General features: G+C 38.5%; 1 protein-coding gene across 6 annotated transcripts in view; it reads left to right on the top strand.

The window, feature by feature from the left end:
* Nucleotides 1-217: 217 nt before the first annotated feature.
* Nucleotides 218-20,756, top strand: part of ITSN1 (intersectin 1) — a 145,314-nt gene continuing 124,775 nt past the window's right edge. For 5 of the 6 annotated variants that reach the window (XM_075033767.1, XM_075033766.1, XM_075033765.1 and 2 more), the window contains exon 1: nucleotides 218-372. The gene's annotated coding sequence lies outside the window, so the exon portion shown is untranslated. The remainder of the gene's footprint in view (nucleotides 373-20,756) is intronic. The other variant, XM_075033770.1, reaches the window with a different exon arrangement.

The following is a 20,756-nucleotide window of genomic DNA, read 5'->3' as shown; positions in this document are numbered from 1 at the left end:
CCCGGCTCCACTCCCTCCCCGCCCAGAGAGAGCGGGCCCGGCGGAGCTCGGATTGGCCGGAGGAGGCCGGGTCCCCGCGGTGCTCCCGGCCTCTGATTGGCGGCACGCGCCTGGCCGTCGCGTGCGGGGGGGCTGGAGGGGGGTGGGAGGGAGGCAGGCAGGCAGGCCGCGGCCGCGCGTCAGTACGGCGGCTGTGAAGGCGAGTGCGAGCCAGGGCTCCTCCCCCCGCCGCCCGCCAGACGGTGGCTGAGGAGGCAGCGGGAGGGGATGATGCGTCTGGCGGAGGCGGTGGCGGACGCCGCTCCGGCTCCTCCATCCCCCCCGCCGTCGCCATGGGTGTGAGTAGGGCCCCCCGGCCCGCGCAGATATGAGGTACTGCCCGGTGGTGGCGGGAGGGGACGGGAAGGGCGGCGGGGGAGGGGGGGGACGGACGACGGACCCTCACTGGGAGGGGCGACGGTTCACCCCAGGCCAACGGCGCCCGGCGGGCACTCGCGGCGGGGTGGGGGGGGGGTGGGGGGGCAGCGGCGCCTCTGCCTTGCGCTGCCTCTGCCGCCCCCCGCCTCCGCACGGTACCGGCGGCCGGGCGTGTCCCCGTGCCTGGGCCCTCTGACAGGCGCCGGGTGGGTGCCCGGCACGGAGCGAGGCGCCCCGCTCCTCCTCATCTCCCTCGGCAGCCGTGGGCGGCCCGGGGGTGGGCGCGGAGCCGTGAGGCGGGCGCCCGTGGGATGCGCCCCCCGTGCGGGTCCGGCCCCGGCGGGCTGTGTGCGCGCCGGCTGCTGCGCGCTGGGGCGGGCGCCGCTGCCTTCCTTCCTCGGGGTGGTCTTTTTTTTTTTTTTTTTTTTTTTTACTATTATTCTTTTAATTTTTATTGGTACCTCACCGGGGTGGGTTTCGCGGGCGCCGTTTTCGCAGGTTCGGTTTTGTGGGTAGGGGAAAGCGGGGCAATGCGGCGGGGGGAGCGCCGCGGTTGCTGCGCGCTGGCTCGGCGATAGCACAGCCCTCACCGTCACAAGACAGCCATCGCTCCCGGAGGGAGCCGTGTCCCGGCCACCCGTGTCCTCCGGGGGAATCTCGGACGTGGAACGCAGGGGGTGGGTCGTGCGGCTGCGGGTAGCGGGTTTCCCTTTACCGAGTTAAATAATGATTATTCCTGCCGCCTCCGTCCTCTTTGCTCCCTGCCCCTTCGACGCATACGGTCCGCCCTGGTGCGAAGGGAAGGAGGAATGCCATCTCTTACGGCTTGAAAAGGGCACACGACCAATTGAACGAGGGAATGTTGTCAGGGCGTCAGTAAAAGGAAACCGGTACATGGTCGGATTTTTTGTCCCTTCATTTCTGTTTGCCTTGGATTAGCAGACAACTTTGTGGATAATATTTCCTGTGGACATCTTTTGTTCTGATTCAGCTGCTTCTTTATTTTGAAAGAAATATGGTTTTTGCTTTTAGAAAACAGTATTTTCTGGGAACTCTACCTTTCTGTGGGGCATGAATGTCGTGATAGGGAAAACACTTCCATAGATCATTACAGAATATTGTTTAGTAAATAATTCTTGTTAGTAAAATAACTAGTATTCCAGATGTAGTAGTGTGGTACTATTAAAGCCAGAAACACTCTGTTTTCTTCTACCTCTTCCCACCCCCCCAGTTCTAAAGTATGCGTTTTGTTTAGAGCTTGTATGGCAAAATATATTTAAGGTAATAGCTATGTATTTTAACAAAATATTTGAAGTCAACCTCTAAATGCATGCATTTTATCCTAAATCAAAAAGCCAAACTGTTTATTTTAAGTACTGATGACTCTGGAGAGTGTCACCAGTAAAATAAAGAAACCTTTCTTTCTTTTGCCTTTTTTTCTAGTCACCAGTAACTTCCCTCAATGAATATGACCTGGTGATGTTTTTATACAGTACACTTTTTAACATACCAGTGAATAGATTACTGGATTCTTTCTGTTTTAAAATGCTTGCACTACATCTCCAAAGACCTGCTTGAGGGGGTGAGGTATGGAAGGAGGAGTCTTGCATGTCAGCTGTATTCAGATTTCCAAGTACAGGATTGGGGGGTGCACTTGCTTGTGGATGATGAGGAGGTGTACTGATTGCATCTAGAAGTACAGGTAAAGAAAACAGTTGCGTTCTTTTTGTTAACTTATAATTTAAGATATGTCATTTATGTTTAGGCATGCATGTAAGTCAAAGCAGCTTGAGCCATTTTAGCGTGCGTGATTAGCACTTGTATGCTCTCACTGATTTTTGGCAGCTTTACAGGGGTCATATTTCGTACAGATGAACTGTTTCTGAACAGTTTCTCCAGTGTATTAGACTCAAACTTCATTTGAGCTGAGCAGGCTGCTCTTTGCACTTGCTGCTTCACAAACCACACTTAATTCTTTCAGTTCTAGTGTTCCCTCTATAATATCCCACTGTCTTCCATTCCAGATAAGATCCTTTTCAGAGTAGCTGTGTTTTCTTGATAATTTTCCTTTATATCTTGGTTCAGTGGAATAACTACTTGGGTACAGTCACATAAGAATTGGTTTCTCAAAATAAACCAATGACCTGCAGTGCCTGTTCTGTCTTTTGCTGCTGTTAGCTGTTTGGTGGAAAGTCTGCATGCCCTTTTCTTAATACCTCTAATCATGCAATTAGGATAGATTTGGATTCAGGAAAGAATGTGAATCTAGGAATTAAATAATTCTAAATGATGATGTCGAATAGCCTTTTCTGGTCTACCTTTATACTGTAATCATGGATTGTAATTTTAGTTTTTAGTAGGATAACACCAGGGAAAATAGGAATATAAGACTTCTGTTTGTAGAATAAAAAGAAAAATAAAAAAGTTAAGGAAAATGTAATTGAGGAATGGGGAGAAGATCATCATGGATAGTTATCAACTATGCTGTCTTTAGTAATAAGAGTAGAATAAATCATAAGCAGACAGATTTGTTTGTAATACACATTTCAGGTGGGGGTGGCTCAATAGTTAACCTGCATGGAACCAAAGAGATCAGATTTTATCTTTTTTCTTTAACTATAAAAATAAACCAAAGATTGCTTCTGCTTCTGTTGTCTGCTAGAAACTTTGAATGCTCGTTGCTGTTGTATTTAATACAGCTGCTGAACTTGAAATGCCCCCTACACAGTAAGTTGGTTTTGTTTTTACTTGTATAGCATGAAATTGGGTGGTGTGGTAGACAATTAGAAATTTGGTCCAGTCTGAGATTTAATGGTAAATTACTTGTGCGCATAAAACCTTACTGTGAGGTGCTAAAATGTCTGTATGATCTGTGGCAAAAGTAGTTACCCTCTTTTAAGACTACACTTTCTAAAATTAAAAAAAGAATATAATGGATTCCACTGATTATTTTCGGGTGGCATTGTTATTGTCGGTATGTCTTGATATTTTAATTGCAGATTGCAGTCAGAACTGTATTTGCCAATCTTTCACATAAGAAAACAAAAATTGTATATTTTTGGAACATGCATGTAGATGTCAAGTTAATCCACCTATCTGGAATGAATCTCTCTAGATAGCTCTGTGTGTGTGTCTAAGGGGTATAGGTGGTCAAGTTCTTGGTAGACCATGCACCATTTGTATAGGAGAGATTGGTTTTTAGTTACTGATCTTAAATGCTTTTCTATAACTGAAACTGGAATTTGTCTATCTGCTTCAGCATGTCAGAGGATTAACTTCTTGACCGGAATAGGAAAAAGACATTAAATATTTTTGTATGGGGAGGAGTGAAGAGGGCTATCCACTGTCTTACCCAGGAAGAAAAGTGGTTTTTTTTTCTTTTATTTCTGATGCAAAAGGTGCATTTTTTACAACGTTCCCTTCATTGCAATCAGTCAAAACGCAGAAAAATTAAATGATGTAGTACATACTTGGTTTGATTTTCTCTTATTAAATGTATTAAACTTACATATGTTGGATACTATATTTTTCTTTTTTCATGTGTTGTTTCTAAGGTAATTGAATTAATTCATGCTAGTGTCATTTCAGTGGTCATCTTCCTTTTTCTCTGTAAAGTTAACCTTTCACAAGTGTTGTGTGTGTAAAATGTGTGTCTGGAGGTTTGAAATAATCATATTATTAATTGCCTGAAACCTAAATCTCTGCTGTATATTTCTCTTTCACAGTAGTTCTCAATCTCCCTTCCCCTGCTCTGTCTCTTGTGGTTGTGTGTGCCCACAGGATATTTGTGGTGACCACAGTTTTGACAGTTGAAGTCTAAATACACGTGGATTTATGAGAGTAAGTTTTTGTGTGATGGCAATCCTTGAAAATCATGGGCTTGATGGTATGTTCTAGTATTATAGATAAATATACTAATACTAATATGATAGATTAGTAAGCCTGAGTAATACTATTAAAATAATTTCACTGAAGACCTGTTGTCTCAAGAATTCAGGTTTCCTTTGTATTTTGATGGATAGCTCATGCTAATTTCCATGAAGATTCTCTACCTAAATATCTTCTAAGTAGAGATCTAGACCTGAGATGACTTATCTGCTGTAAATGACTGGACAGTGGTTTATCTTTGCATCATTTCAAGATACAGTTTTACTTGTTCCACATAAATGCACAATTTGTAGATAATAGTTATTAATAAACTTCCAAAATACACAGGATACCTGGGTTTAAATCTATGGTTTCTGAAAGAGGGTTCATGGAGGGTTGCGGCTTCTCTGGAGGACTCATAATGAAACTCCTTTGTAGCACATTGCTTTCTCTACTTTCATACATAATTGTAAGTAATATTTACAACAATTAAATATACCTATGAAATAATTCATGAGCTATATATGAGGACTTATTTACAGCATTTAGAAAATTTCTAACTCAAACCACACATAATAAATCTGAAGTAGTATCTTTGGACCAGTTTACTAGTTAGCTGCTCTACTTATCTTTTAGCCATACTTTCTAAAGATGTTTTCCAAAAGTAATTCCCAGACTTTACAACTGAGAATAAAACAATGGAAAGTTAAGTTTTTAATGGAATATATACTTCATAGTAGAAACTTTCAGCTAGAATCACACATGCTGTGAGCAGGTAGTTTGCATTTCCCAACATCCTTGACATTAACTGCAGTGTTTGTCTTGTTCTGGTCCCCCACTTTTTAAAGAAAGAAGTAGTCAATTTCTGTGACTGTTTGGTGTTATGATTTGTATGTGTTTTTACTGAACAGTGTGTTATGCATAACTAAATCATATTCATTGTATTAACTGGCCACAGAGATCTTCAACAGAATTTTTAATACTTAAAGGACTAAAATAAACAATTCTGCATTAGAATTAAAGCTGTATGTTTGAGTGCTTACTGAAGATACTGGGTGGCAAGTAACATAAAACACAGATTCCTAGTTTCTCAAATCTGACGGCCAGAGTTTCTGTACTGATAACTTTATTAGGGTTTGAAGACCACCACTATAATAGCTTACCAGCAGGCAGCCTTTCTTGGCTTTTCCTTGCTTCATGATCGGAGACATCTGTAGAACCTTATTAAGATTTTAAGGTGAAGACTGTATGCTAACTCTTAAATGAGACAGTAATTGTTTTAAGCAATCAATTACAGTTTTGCAACATGTTACAAAGTAATCGGTTTGTCAATAAATGTAACAGATACGCAAATCAAATTGTTGCATTCCTTCTGTGATTCTGCAGGCCTGCTAAGATCCAAAGGTACGCATGTCAGAATCACACTGGAGAAACAAGAACTTTTATTCATTTCTGATAGTACTTTCAAGTTTCTCAGTGTGAGTACCTACAAACAGTATATGAGAAAAATATTAAAATTATGTCTAGTTGTATGTTTAAGAAAGACCAACCACCCATCTTGGAGGAAAAATAAAAAAGGTATCTTGTTTTCTAAATAATGCTTATCTTGTGAAGTATATGTTAACTTTTTGTTAGTTGCCCTACCAGTTAAACTGTAAAGGAGAAATCCAATATTGACTACTAGGAAGGTAATTCAACTGTGTGTCTGTACAGAATAGAACAGTCTTGGGTGCCCATTTAGCTGAAGAAGGTGTGTGAAGTCAGCTGCATATCTAACTTTCAAAGGTCAAGGTGAGTTTATGCAAGGACACTCGGATGCTTATCAATGATCCTATCCTCATATTATGTTACAATTTAGCACCTATAGTTGTGTTTTGGAAACCTAGTGCTTATATATTAAGTGTTCATATGACTGATCTGAAAACTGAAGATAAGATCAGGCTAATCTTGTGTTTTGAGGTCACCACCTCTTTATTAAAAAAAAGCCTCTTATTAGTGACTGTAAAAATACATTTTTCATGTACTCTAGCTTTATATTATAATTTCAAATTCACAAGCACAAGAATGTGGATGGCCCTGTAAACTGTGAGGTGCAATATTTAGCGTTTTTTAAAGTAAGTTTTTTAATAGGTCATGTCAGGATTAGTCAAAACTTCAGTGTTGTCTTTTCTTCCTGTCTTGCAACCAAAGAAGATAAAGGCTGAACAGATCCTAGTTCCAGTTATCTTACACTGTGTTTAGACACTAGCTTCGCATTGTTAAGCCCTCATCCTGCAAGCTATTCTGTATGAACATGTGCTTGTACCCATACAAAGCTGGCAGTTGAATAGAATCTGTTGCAATATATAGATGCACCTGTGAAGAGTTCTCTGCTGGTACGTGGCCTTCAGCTGTGTACAGATTCTGTATGGATTCCTGTGTTTGTGGTGAGGAGGTTTAGACAGATGCTCAATTATGCAGTGTAAGGTTCTAATACCTTCCATAAATCTTCAGGGTATTTTGGGGAAGTAAGATTCTTTCTTACAGAGAATCACAGACAAAAGCTGACAACTTCAGAGTTCTGTTTTGTAATAAAATGCCAGTAATCTGATCATGTACCAAAGGGGATGGTGCAATAGTTTAAATTCTTAAATAAAAATCCTGCCATTTTTTCTTTGAATCACCTGTGAGTCCCAGCTGGATAAACTTGGTTTTGTTTTTCTCAGGCAGACAGATAGACTCCTGTGATATTCAGGTCTGTTTTTTTTTTTCTTGTTTTTGCATGGGCATCCAGTGTAATTGGCTTTTTTTAGATAGCAATTCTCTGACCTGGTTCTTCAGTGGATCTATTGCCTGTGCTACTGCGATGTTTGTTTTCCTAACTCATTGCCTTCACCAATCCACATTCTTCTTATCTGTTCTTTTTTTTTCCTCTTTTTCTCTTGTATCTGTATTTCTTCTCTTTAATTGACCTATATATTTCAGTATTATCTGAAGGCTGGAAGATGTTCTTTCCCAGTTAAGCTTTGTATTTTGGTGTTCGTTGATTTTGTTCTGTTGATGTTTGTAAGAGCCAATCTCAACAAGGAAAGACTGTGTAAATTAAACTACTGGAAATAGTTTGCAGAGCTACCTGAAATACTTCTAAAATTTTCTCACAAAGCAGCATTCCATTTTAATAACTCTGTTCTTCAATGTGTGCTCAAATTGCAAAAAACCATAATAAACAACAAAAAGAAGAAGGAAGAATTTTTTGTTAGAATAAAGTAGTGTGGAATTAAGTTGCTGTAGGTATTTGGGCAAGTACTAAATTTAAAAACCAGACATCTAACAAGGTTTTTCCCCATCCTTTTCCAACTATTCTTTATAGTTGTCTCTTTTTTTTAAATTGTGGTTTGTAAAACTTAAATCCAGAGGTAAAGTTCAAAACATAAAAGTGTAAAATATGTTTTCACATGATAAGGTCATCTATACTAAATTCATGGCAGGACACATGGATTTTGGAGGTGTTTAATGACAAAGTTTGAAAACATCCATTGTCCAGCTTAGAAGAAGTTTCTGCATGTTCTGTTATTCTGTACTTACCTTACTTAAAATCATAGTAAGCAATATAATATGCTTATAAAAGAACAATTAGCAACCTACTGTTGAATGTAATATGCTAATTTTAAGAAATATGATAGAAATTGTTTGTCTTGTAGATAGTCTTTGCTGAAAAATGGCATTGCTTCAAGGAAATGTTGCCAAACTCTATGATGACATGACAGAAGAAGGCAGATGCATTTCACTTTTTGTGTAGTGTAGCACTTGACTGCATGTAATGTTGGCATTACTGATAAGCTCTGACTGGCTGTGGTCAGGAGTCAGTGGCTTAGTTGGTATCAATAAGCCTGTCTGAAAATTCCTGTTTGCCAAGAGCCCTTCAGATGGCATTAGTGGTACATAGAGGGTGATATTGGGCTTCTGAAGAAGAGATCTTTAGTCCACATGGAACTAAAATTGTTGGATCTTCCCACTCTGATAGTGGGTTCCTCCCACTATTATGCTTTTATGGTCTCTCAACTAGGCTTGCTGATAGGAAGCTGCTAAGGGTGTTATCCGTGCTCAGAACATGCTTCATTACCACAGTTCTTATCAGAATAATCTGAATGGAGTTGAGGTTTGTGCAGCATTTTCACTTTAACAGTTTAATGCTTTTTTGATTAATTAGTCATCCTCTTTGCACAATCACAAGTTATGGATGAACCATAAGTCACATAGCTGTGCACAATAACTGGAATCCAGTCTTGTGAAACAGAAGTATGAAATACTCCAGATGCAGTGCTGACTTTAACATGTCTAATGCAGCAATGGATTGATTCCTCAAATGTGTCACAAACATACATTTGGTGCTACTATTTAAACTCAACATCTAAATCTGAGAGGATTGTTTAAAACTTGTGCTGTCTGTAGACGATGTATGCAAAGCAATTTTGCTTTGTGTTTGTTTTTGGGAGGAGGGAAAAAGATGCATCCTTTTGAGTGAAGTACTCTTAACATTATTCTGAACTGCTGACAAATGCTATTGTATGACTTTAAAAAATTGTATTAACTAGTTGGGTGAATTTAACCCAAAGAGCTTAATCTGCTGTTATTTTAGAACTTACAAACAAACCCGTAACTATTTATGTAATAACCCAGAAACGTCCCTAAGTAAAGCTGTCTTCTAAATAAAAAAAACCAACAAAACCAAACCAAACAACCAAACCCTGCATGAATTTACCTGATGTGTTCTATGTAAGACTTATGTAAGACCTGGATATTTTGGTGCCTGTTCCTATTCTTCCTCTATTTTAGGAAATCTGGCAAAGTTTTATTTTAATCTCTTTGTGTTACTTTCAGATGATGTGATGGGGAAGATTCTGGTGAAGACTAGGTGTGGGCTAGTTAGTGATAGCATTTGTACGGGTGGTTAAATGGAATTTAACAACTAAATTTGCATTGGAAGCCTGTTGTCCAGAACCAAATGGTAGTTTGACATGCTGTGTGGATAAGAAAGAAATAAAGGAATATTGGATTAACAAAAGCAGCATAGTATTTTGTGTGTGTGTCTGAGACTAGCCATTTTAGCATCAGATCATTTTAATGCCCCCAGGTTAGAGCTACTGGTGTTGTGGGAGAAAAATAGAGAAGTTTGAAAATATTTGATAAAGCCTTTCTTTAAAAGAAACAAGATCAAAACAAACAAAAAAGCTGAATGCAAGCCTTTTTTATGTGAATGTCATCTGATCCTATGGAGTCTAACTCTTAATTTGAATACAGCAAAGACTAAATTTCATGTGATATGGTATCTCTTGAGTATTTAGGCACCATCATTTGTTTATGCCGTTGCTTGCTGCTTTGCCAGACTACAGCAGAAAACAAGGTTTCAATATTAGAATTCAGAATTTCATGGGCAGGTGACAAACTGGTAGGATCTGAGCTAGTTTCACTCTGCTCCTTCCTGTGTCTTGATACAGACTTCAGAGTCCTTACCTAGAAAGGAGGAGAACTGTAGGAATAAAAAGGGTAGGAATATGTAGAATTGTTTTTCTTTTTTTCTTCCTGGTCTCACCACTTGCTCGGAGGCAGGGATAAGAGAAATGGAGCTTTGACCTTTTGGTGTCTTGGCTCTTTTTAGTTGTTGGCTTGAGGAATTGAACCTATTCCAGGGATGACATGTTAGCTGAAATTTCAGCAGACTGAAAGACTGTAGTCTTTTCAGCTGATAGTTGTTTCTGGATATTTGGTAGGCTCCATTGATAGCTGAATAATAAACCTTCTGCCTATTGTGTGTTGTGGGGGTTTTTTTGTGGACTTTTAAGGACTTTTGTATAAGCAAGAGGGAGGATTTTTCCTTTGGTGGTTTTGATAGATGATAAAGTTTCTGTAATCAGAAATTGCATGAAGCTTCAGAAGTAATTTTGCATTTATTTTTTTTTTTTCCCCTGCTCTAAGTGCTTCAAGCAGGAAAATGTTACACTGTAGCTCCAAGGAAAACAACATTCCCTGCTGGAGTTGCTTAATTCCTAGAGTTTCTGGAATTTGTTATGGCAATGCCAAGTTCCTGCTTTTCCTGGATAACCTTGATGCAATCCTGAATGGAACCTCCTGGGCTTTGTTAGGAAAAGCAAAGTACAGGCTAGTTGGGGCAGGGCAACAAGTACATTGAAATAGCTTTCTGGAGTGTAGGTAGGGAATATAATCATGCTGAATCCCTTAAAAGGTTATCTTCAGAATTAGGCATTCTGCTTGGGAAGTTCAAAACAGTGACAGAAATTTAGTCCTCTTATTTAAAACAACACAAACAAACCCTCAAAAACTGGTAAGCATTATGATCAAGAATACTGACTCAGCTAAACTTTGTGTACTACAATGAAACCTAGGAAGCCTGCATATTGAAATTCTTGTGAAATTTTATTTCTCTTTGTGTGGAGGCTTACTGTTCTTTCCCAGCTTCAAAAAGGAAAAAAGGGGGGAGGGGAGAAATAAATAAATTAAATTTTAAAAAAAGTTAATTGAACTGTCCAGAGAGAACAATGCATGCAGTTATTCGCCACCTGAGATACTTTCTAGCTAGAGAGGTTTAAAAAGACAGTAAATATAAAGGGCAAGAAAAGGGCAGAAGGCTACAAATAGTGCAGATACACCAGTATGCAGATTTCCAAACTTAGTTTGCTCTGATTATCATTTTTAAGGTGACAGCAGCAGTTTCTAGTCCTGTACCAGGCCATGTACAAGAGGAATCCCTTGGCTTTTCTGGCAATCCTCAGGTACTTTTCTGAAGTAGCTTAGACACGATGAGCCATGCTTTACAGCTGGGGAAGAGAGATGGAAAAACACTAGGGTAACAAAATTAGCCAAAGAGGAAAAATGGGAGCCTGTCTCAACTAAGGTAATTTAAACATCCACCTGTTGACTTCAGTTGTTATCCTTGTACTATATTATGAAACCAGATGAATATAGTCTACCAATAATTCCATCTTGTATTAGCTTGGCTTTGTCTCTCATTAAAGATTAAAGACTTTATTCTGTGGAGATTTAAATAGAAATAAAGCGTTACTGCAATAAAAGGAAACAGAGGTTACTTAGTTAAGTGGCTTCCACTATTCTTTTGACTTGTAGACTTCCAAAATATATCTTCTGAGGATATGCACTTAGGACAATGTATATAAACCTAGTATTAGGCTTGATTTTTTTTTTTTTAGTTATTTTTGCAAGTTACCTAAAGGTTTCCTTTGTGTTGAATATGAGCTAAGGGAAACTATGCTCTTGAATTCTCATGGTTTCTCATTCTTGTTTTGCTGAGAAAAGTGCTTTAGCTGATGTGCTTGTAGGCATACAGCAGGGAGGTTGAACCTTTTTACAGATATGCACAGCAGGAGACATAGCAGGAGTGGTTGCATCTAAACACAGAGACAACCAAATTACTGCTTTCTTTTGCGAGTTTACAGAACCCAAATTACATACGTGTGCAGCTACCACTGTGGAGCTGACATGTTCATGTGACTGTGTTAAATCTCCAGGAGATTCCCTAATAGACTCTTACAGGAGACATGGAAGTATTAGTAAAGTTGGCCTGGTGGTGATGTGGTGATGGGAGTAACCAGTGTGGAAAAAAGTCTCACGGAAGTGCTACTCCAGAGGATAGGCTTCTTGAGTGATGTGTCTGTCCTTGCAGAGTAATGGCAACTTGCATACCTACAATTTGTGTGTCTCTTTACCTATTTGTGGTTATCTGATTTGTTTTAAACTGCCCTAGTTTTGTAATGACCTCAGATTTGCACTGTATCTTGAATCATGGCAGTGAACATAATTTTCTCCTCTGACTAGGAATAGGCTAAATTTGTTGGGAAAGTATTTGGCAGTTGTATTCAGTTCATTCTGTTTGAAAAATATCTCAGCAGCTGGTTGCTATAGAATCATTATATCTCTTCCAGATTTTAATGTTTAGTGGGTTGGATACAGTGGGGAGGTTATTGGCAAGGTAAGTGAAAAAATGTGTTAAGTTCTTTCTCTCTTGGAATGATGCTGGCTTAGTGCCTCTTTGTAGGACTTTATTACTGTTTTTTCAATAGCTTGCATGAGCAGTGCTGTTGGTGGATGCTGTGACCTCTGGCATTGTGTATCTGGTTACTCATATTTTTGGCCAGGCTGTAGGATTTTAATGCTATGGCTCATTTTTTTTCTTGCATCTTTGTGTATCAGTTCAGTTGGCATGCCAATCTAGAGATAAGATTTAACAGATGAGGTTTAACTGAGTTTCTGTTATAGGTCTGCAACACTTAACTTTGCACTAAAACCAATGACAAATTAAATCTTTCATGCAACTGTTAGATATCACTTGGAACAACTATGATCCTCCCCAAGCTTTTGGGGGTTTGTTTATTTTTCTTTTTTCTTCATAGTGCTTAATTCACAAATGACTTGGGTATGTTGCTGGGGCTTGATACTCTGAAATTGCTGTTTTCCAAAGCAGATCAGTTCTTCTGTCACAGAGAGAACCTTTTCCAGGGTTCAACTGAATTGCCATATGCAGTCCCCTAGAAGATCAAATCTTAAGGATTTGTCTATGCAATGAAAGCTTTTTTATTGTAGAGAAATAAATTAGCCTGAAACATAGGCTATGGTCAAGATGTTCATGCACTTCATATTGTATCGCTTCATAATTTCTTAAGAATGGCCTTCTCTCAAGGGTTTGGCATAAGCTATGTGTATTGTTCTAATGCCTGTATATTGTTTGTGTGTTCAGGCAGGTATGTTTAGTTCTGGTTTAATATCCCAAATGTTTTAGTTTAGAAGCAGTCTGATGCATTACTGACAATTAAGAAAGCTAATTAATTTCCCAGAAACACCCATAGAAGACTACCCAAATTTTGAAGTACCTTAATATAAGGGAACAGGTGAGTAAAACAGAAAACTTACTACTCTTTGTGTAGCCTGATGTTGGCCACCAGCTGTCATTTTTAGCTTTAGCTCTGACATACTGGTCTGTGTTTCAAGAAAGTTTGCCTCTCTCTTCTGTTGTTGTTAGACAGTAGGTTTCTTTCTAGTATTTTCTGACAAGTTAGTAGTACACATTGTCCTGAGGTGTTACATTTTCTTTTTAGTCTTCAATGTTTGTACTGTTATCCAGTTTCTTTGCCTTTATTTCAGCTTGATTCTTCCACTTGATACCTTCAGTTCTCTTGAGGATTTTAACACTGCATACTTTGACACTGTACTGGCTGCTGGCAATCAGGTTTCTCGAGGCCTATGTTAAGGCTTCATTTTTGGGCTATTACACCAACAGGAACTTTTCAGAAGGCTAAAGTAATGATTGCAGTGTTGGAAGGTGCTGATTTTTCTGCTGGGCCTAATTCAAAATTCTTTCTCTTTCGTGAGTATCTCGAAGGAACTGGAGGTACTGATTTTTTTTCTTTTTCCCTACTCCTCAAGCATTCCAATCCTCAGCTGTACAAGCAGTGATTAAATGATCCATAGACAAAGGTATATCCCAGATACTTCTGTTATTCTCTCAATTGTCATCATATATTTAGCATCTAAGAACTGGTAGTCAAAATAGTGAGTTTTTCAGCAGGTCTTAAAGTAAGAACATGAACTGTTGCCATATAGTAGAAGTCCTGTAGCTTGAAACAGTTGTCATGGACATTGTTTGTTGGAGAATTAAAAATAAAAAGCAAAAAGAAAATAAATGTGAGTAAATGGCTTATTCAGTCTAGAATGTCAGTGCATCTCTTGGCAATGCTTGCTTGCAGGCTTTATTGAGGATTACTTGCTGCTGCTTTTTTCTCCTTTAAGCATATGAACTGGCTTTTTTTACTGGAATTTTTTCTTGCATAATCTGGGGTTTCTTGCTTAAAAGTTGCACTAAAACAGCTGTAGATTTGAAGGAGTACTTTGAGTACTTGGGTTCCGAAACTGTCAGCAGAAGTATTTAAGCAGATGAGAACTGAGGCATGTTCATGTAATTTTATCTCTGTGGGTACTTTATTGCTCATTTATGTGAGAAAGTAAAGTTGATTTGACTTATGTATGAGATTTATGCTAGTGCTGCTCTGGAAGCTTTAAAAGTGATAGAAAATAGTACTGTGGCTTTAGGATAATTAGTTATTGTTGCTAGGTTTTCAGAGGAAATTAACTTAACAATCTTACTCTTGCCATGTCCCAGACTTCTTACAATTCACTGCTTCATAGGACCTGTTATGACTGTTCAGAACTCTGGAACTGAACATATCGAATAAAAAATGCTGTATATCATACTTGGCATATTTAGTGCCTCCATTGGTTCTTGATTAGACACGTATTCATTGTTCTGATGTCAAATGGGGGTTGAGTATTACTGCCTTTTTCTTTCCCCAAAGGGGGACAAGTTAATTTTGAAGCAAAAGTTCAGATTCTTTCCCCTGCAAGTAGCCAGCTCTTCTTTCCAGTAAGTTCATTTTGTCTTTTGCCCTTCATTTCAAGCTCCAGTAAATGCCATGTATATTTTCCAGGAGAGTTGAAAACTAGGCTTTTGAGTTTTTGAGAAAGGCTTTTTTTTTTTTTTTTTGTCTGATGAAGGTTTGATTTTAAGTGCTTCAGTATATGGGGCTTTTGAATAGCTGAAATATTGACAACTTAATTTTTAATGTAAAATATCTTAAGCCTACACTTCTACAGACAAGTGACTACAAGAAAATCTTGCTTCCCATTTTAGAAGGTAACTTACTAGCTGTAATGATTGGTGAAGGAGTGGATGCTTCATTATAATGCCAGTTTTCATTTTCAGGTCTTAACTCAGAAGGTAAATAATCAGAAATGTATTTTTAGAATCCAAAGTTTATTTTTAAAATCCTGTCAGTTGCCAACTCTTAGAGTATGCTGTGCTGTACTGAAGCCAGCCAGTGTGAGTTGAAAAATTACTGCTGAAAGTACTGCCAATTATGCTAGACTCTGCTCTTCCAAGCTTCCTTCACAGCTGTCCCCAAGCCTCTTCTGATGATGCCTCTGCTGCAGAAAATGGCCCTCAAGCTATCTTCCGTTGGAGTCATAAGACTCAGTTTCAAGGTAAACTTGCCCCTGTTTTTAGCAAGCCAGACTGAGAAATAAAGTAATCCTGATCCTGGTTCAAGAGTGAAAGCACCTTAAAAGTTGCGGTAGCTTCTAGAGTAGGTTGAATGAATGGGGACTGTAATCATTTTAGCAGTCAGGTTTTAATCCACTACTGCAAGTGTGAACTATAAATTGTGCAAACTTGTATTCCTCCTGTGCTATAAATTGTACAAACTTTTTTATATCTGTCATTCTTGCATGAAGATATGTTAACATTTGTACTGGAAAATAAATGCCATTTGTAATCTTAAACTACAGATCTCTCCTCTGCTATTTCTTTCACCATGTATAAATATATTTATACATATATAAACCTGATTCATGACCTACAGATGTGATCCTGTTAATGAAGTGAGGTGGGTTCCTGTTCTTCCACTAAAAAGAGGTTCCTCTTTCTCCAAGCAATTTTTGGTGCCTAGCAATAGTATTTTATTGCTATATTAAATGCCTGTTTGAATGACCAAAAAGTGGAGAATCTTGAAAAACTAATGTTACTTACTCAGTATGTTTTTTTAGAGGAAATCTTGCTAGGGTATTGTTTTCAGTTTGTGAGAAATGATAACTGAATTAGGTATGACATATGCCTGTCATGGATACTGTGCTCTCTGGATGGGAAAGAGTGATTTACGAGAACTACTTAGTCAAATTAGATTAGTAGATTATAGTCACCTAAACAGCTAGAAAAAATGAGAATCCTGTGTGTAAAGTCCCGTTTTAAGATGAGATCAAAACTGGTCAACCAGAGTACAAAAAACTACCTTACAAAAAGGCAGAAGAATTTCTTAAATTCACTCTTTAAAATTTGAGTAAGATTAAAACTGCTGCAAGTAAGAAACGTCCTTTGTATCAGGAGAACTAAATTCACTAAAATACCTCCATTATGGTAGCGTATGTATAACATCCCTTCTGTTTGACGTAGTTAAATGTTTTTTCAATCTTATTATGTACATGTACATATATATTTTATGTCAGCTGTTTATTTCAGAATCTTTCTGAACTTTGGCTATATGCTTTATCCTGAACTTGAAATCAGCATAGAAAGGAAGGAGCTATCTTGAACTTAAGCTTAAGACTAGACGTATTTTTTTCTGGTTTGGGAGACATATCAGTATATTGGTTGCTGTCAGTGTATGTCTTCTACCCTATCAGTCTTGAGACCACAAGAGAGAATAATACACTGAAGATGCACACTTGGTAACTGTTTAAATTGATACTAGAGGTGGCATCTTTGATTCCCTGCAAATCGTGGCTTTGTCTTCACATACACTAACTTTCAGTGAACCAAAGTAAGCTCATGGCAACAAATATACCTAGAGATAACTGTCTGGGTGAGATGTAGTGCTAATGACTTTTGTAGGAATTTAAAGTTCACGCATTTAACAAGATGGCTGGAGTCTTTCACTTCTTCAGCATTTGTGTCCTACAAGAACCTTGTTCAGGGCTTGTATTGTGAGGGAAGATGAAAAAGAAGGGGTCTTACAATCCTATTGACTACTTTAAAAAAGAAATCTACTAATCTCTAGGCAAGTTAGATCCTAAAACAAAGTTCTGTCTTCAGATCATCGTTTTGTGTCATCACTGGGTGATGGGTGTAACATCATCTTCTGAGCGTATTTGATCTCTTCTCAGAAGTGTGAAACTTGGAAAGCTTAATCTTTTTGAGGTTTTACCTGAGTGCTTAAGAGCTGTGGGAGTTTGATGGAGGAAAGGGATGGGTTGTGTTTGAACTACGAGGTGGATGAATTGTGAAGTCTGCTGTAGCATCATGCCCTTCCTGTGCTTTTATCAGGCTTGACTTGCTTCATTCTTTGTTGGCCCTCTTCTCTATGACCTTTCTTTACTACTCCCCATATAAATGTTTCATCTCTTCACTTACTTTTTTTCTATCCCTGCCTTTGCTGAGGAAACAAGTCTCTTGAGGACGCAGAGTTCAGGGTGTCTCTTCATAGTAATCAACCTGTTGCCACCACAAAACTTCAGTGAATAAGGATCATATTGTTACATACCAGCAGAACTTATGTGTGTAGTTGGGCACTGATTAACAGTTAGCATGTTAAAAACTTGCAAATCTGAGGGTTTTTAAGGAGTTCAGTGGGCTTGTTTTTATAGCCGTCTTCACTTTCTTCTTGCATCAAACTTGAAAGGTTTTTTAGATCTATTATACTGGGAAATCAGAGCATTGTATTACAATTTTGCAGTTTGATTTTTTTTTTCCTAGTCAAAGACAGCCCCACATCCATAATGTGACTTGTAACAAATTTTCCTGATTACTAGGTACTGAAAAACAGATGACTTTCGAAGTACCCACAGGGGAGAAATTCGTAAGCTACAGTAAATAAACCTCCCCATGCTGCAGATTTGTGACTTAGAGTAAATAAACCATTAGCACTAACAATAACGTTAATGTTCTTATCCTCTTTAAAGAAAGGAATTTTTATCCTGGAAAGAGGTATTAAAGCATTTCAGTACAGGGAAATGACTCTTTTCAGTATTATTAACTATACAGACTTACTTGGTTATTTACAGAAGGACCGTAACAAAGTAGCCTGCTTTCCAGATCAAGCATGAAAAATGCCTGTGCATATGGTGTCCTCCCCCTGTAACCTGCATTCATCAGAGAAGCCATCTTATGGGCTGTAAATATTTATATACTGAGAGAGTGAGCACCTCTTTTCTAACTGCTTGATATATGTGTCTTTTAAAAAAATGTCCTGTCTTCTGTATCCAGTTTTTTTTCTTGGAGTTGGTTTGTTTGTGTGTGTGTCCTGGTTCTTTCTTGCATAGGCTTGATGTAATTCCCAACCCTTGGCAGAAATGCAGAGTGTTTGTAGCCTGGAACTTAGTGGCACTGTGTTTGAGTGATCCCATTGCTCCCTCGACTGCTCAGCAGTTAGAAAGTGCTGCTGTGGAATAGCATTTGCAACATCCAGCTTGTTATGACTAAAGCTGAAATCTGTCTATTCTTCTAATAAACTCTTGCTTCTACCTATCTCTTCCTGTAGTGAGGAAAACCTTAACCTCACTGTATGCATGCTTTGAAGGAGTCTGTGTTGCATAAATACTTGCACCTCAACTCTAGTGAAATATGTGGAAAGCCTTCCTTTTTTTGTGTCTGTTTTTATCATTTCTTTGTTGCCTCTGAACTCGTTATTAACACTGGTAATATATTCAGCAGGATTATTCCTGTCCTCATATCTTAACATTTGAAGAATCTTTTACCCCAACCAAGGATTGAAACTTTTCTGATTGTTGTTGAGATGTAGGAGACTGATTCATGTGGAACTGATAGAAAGCACACTTGTCATCTGGAAAGGAAACTTGTCACATGACCTTACACAATTTTTTGTGCCATTCAACTGCACTGACAGTCAATTGATAATTCTGTTTAATATAAAAATAGGATTTATAAGTTAGAATACGCTTTTAAAAAGTTTTAAATATGTATGTACTATTTACCATTTCATCTTGCAAAACATTTTTTCTTTCTCTTATCCTATTGGATATATCAATTGTCTAGCCTTGTGGACACATCGGAAATGTTTTTGCTCTTTTGTGAAAATTGCTTGTAGGCATTTTGGAGGGGAATCGGTATCCTGATGGAAAAAGGAAACAGAAAAACCTTTCTTTAGGATATCCCTGTCCTATGCCATTAAGCCCTTTTTACTTCAGTTCATTAGTGTGTTTTTAAGCATATTTTAAGTAGGAGACGTTACCTCCAACAATTGAGCTTTAACATATATAATTTCTTGTTTAAGCTTTATGCAACTTTTGCATTCTTGACAATGTAAGAGAATCCTTTATCCTCCATATGTACTGTTGTCTGATAAACAACCTTTCTAGTGTAAGGAAATACCTTAATTTTACAAATGCCCAAGGGTCTGTCCTTATCACTATGTGAAAAATATTACAGGAAGTTTCACTATCTGTTCATCCAACATTTGCATTTGTTCCCAATAAAGCTGCTATTTGAAGTGCTGTTTTGTCTTTTCACTGTCTGCTGGAAGCATGTTTGTGTTAAGTGTTACCTAAGGATAGTAGTATACCATCAAGCAGGTCTTTGGAATATTTTTTTTCCAAAGGTGTCTTTTCCTTTATCAAACTACATAAGTTAATGCTTTAATTGGGTTTGTTTTAAAAGAAGTATTTCATTTTTTGTAAAGCTGAGAACCAATGATCCTGCTTATGGAAAACAGTTCCAGATCTTAGCACAAGTAAAGCTCTAACTAAATAAAAAAGTCTGTTTCACAAAAGAAATGAAGCTTCAGTAACTAACTCCTTGCAATATGTCAACTGCTTTAGACTCAAGTATGTTCTCTATATTCACCTGGGAACTATTATTTGTGTTGTTTTATTACTGAAGTTCTTTAAATATTCTGCTAAACATGCCTGACTATAAGTGATCTTCAATTTTAGAGACTGAGGAGGATTATTGAATTGTATCCTGTATAGCAGGTACTGCTTATTGTGTATGTTTCTTATTTGAAGTAGAAAAGAGACTGTGTCCTTTTCTGTAATCTCTTTTTAAACACAATTTATCACAATTTCCTTGACTGAAATGTAGCATTGGTAATTTATTCACTGTGTTACTGTTTTTAGAGAACTTTGGCCAAGTCCTCTTAAAGCCCGTAGTGTGCCGAATAAGTAGAAGCCAAAATTTGGTAATCTTTGTATCAGTCCACACATACTTTCAGTATTTATATATACTCATATTATATAAAAATAATTTCATAAGTCAGAACAGTTTTGTCTGTTCATGCTTTTTCTAATTCTTTGACATTTCCTATGTAGTCTCTAATATTTCCTGAATGGTCAGGATCATCTACAGATGGAATACCATTTTCTTCAAATAAGTTAGTATGTTGTCATGGGTTGACCTTGGCTGGCTGCCACATGCCCACCCAGCTGCTCACTCACTCCCCTCCTCAACAGGATGGGTAAGAAGATGGGGTGAAAAAGCTCATGGGTTGGGATAAAGACAGGGAGATTACATAACAATTACTGTCATGGGCAAAACAGACTTGACATAGGGGAAACAAATTTAATTTATCACCAGTTAAAATAAGTTGGGATAGTGAGAAACAAAGACAAATTGAAACAACACCTTTCCCTCTCCTTTATCCTAGGCTCAACTTTACTCCTTCATTCCTGATGCCTCTGCCTCCCTCAGGCCCCAAGCAGCACCTGGGGGTGGCAAATGGGGGCTGTGGTCAGTCCTTAACAGCTCCTCTGTGCTGCTTCTTCCTCTGCATGCTTTTTCCCCTACTCCAGCGTTGATCCTTTTCACAGGCTGCAGTCCTTCAGGATAAACATGCTCCAGCCTGGGGTCCTCCCTGGGCTGCAGTGTGCGTATCTGCTCCATTGGGCTGCAGCGGATCCCTGCC

The sequence above is a fragment of the Buteo buteo genome, chromosome 8 (genome assembly GCF_964188355.1).
Source record: "Buteo buteo chromosome 8, bButBut1.hap1.1, whole genome shotgun sequence".
Taxonomy (NCBI): domain Eukaryota; kingdom Metazoa; phylum Chordata; class Aves; order Accipitriformes; family Accipitridae; genus Buteo; species Buteo buteo.
Note: the sequence above shows the minus strand (reverse complement) of the source record. Positions and strands in the feature narration are given on the sequence as shown.